The following is an 889-nucleotide window of genomic DNA, read 5'->3' as shown; positions in this document are numbered from 1 at the left end:
CCATTATCCCAGATCACGCCGACGCTGTCCCATGCTCTTCTTCTTAGGCAGCTAGTGTTGCTCCTAGTTCTTCCAGGTCCACACCACAGTTAGGAGCGGCGGTTGTCCCGACGGCCAGAATACAGAAGTTAGAGGCGCAGATGGCCACACTGCTGCATCACATCCAGCCATGGATGCAGAAGTCGATAGCTGAGTCCCAGGCGAGGATGGAGCGCAGGATGGAGGCGATGATGGACTGGAAGGTCCAAGCTGTTAGTAAGAGGCTTGACACCTTCGAGTTGAGAGTTCTTGAGCGATCAGCCCCAGCTACAGATCTATCTACATTACAGGCTGATTTAGCCAGCCTCCGGACTGACGTTGATGCTATCATTGCTGCACCTTCAGTTGAGACTCAGGCTGCCCCTACTACACTGGCTGATGATACAGTGCTAGAGGCTCTATTCAGTGGGACCGCCGAGGAGGGGCCTGCACCGACACATGCCAAGGGCAAGCGGCACCGCTCTCATCGCACAGAGAAAGAGAAAGCCCACAAAAGACAGTGTCGGCAGGAGAAGGAGGCTAGAAGGGCTTCGATTGCAGACGAAGAATTGCGCAAAAGGAGGGTGCGTGAGAGAGTTGTCGGTGCATCGAGCTCTGCCCCAGTTGCAGAGGTTCAGCCTATGTTGAGGGACTTGGTGAGCACCACTTATGGTGCGGAGCAGTTGATAGAGAGCACTACTGAGGGTGCTAGGATTGCTGAGGCGGGCACTACTGAGGGTGCCCCTACTGATGTTCCAGCGGGCTCTGGGAAACCGGACCTCCCTGCGTGTTGATGACTCGCCGGCGCTTTGTGCCACAGGTTTGCTTCACCCATATCCATTTTCGTTTCTGTTTTTGTATGCATTGGGGA

This window comes from Solanum tuberosum, unplaced genomic scaffold (assembly GCF_000226075.1).
Source record: "Solanum tuberosum cultivar DM 1-3 516 R44 unplaced genomic scaffold, SolTub_3.0 scf00001, whole genome shotgun sequence".
NCBI classification, from domain to species: domain Eukaryota; kingdom Viridiplantae; phylum Streptophyta; class Magnoliopsida; order Solanales; family Solanaceae; genus Solanum; species Solanum tuberosum.
The sequence above is the reverse complement of the archived record's forward strand: the minus strand, read 5'-3'. Positions refer to the sequence as shown.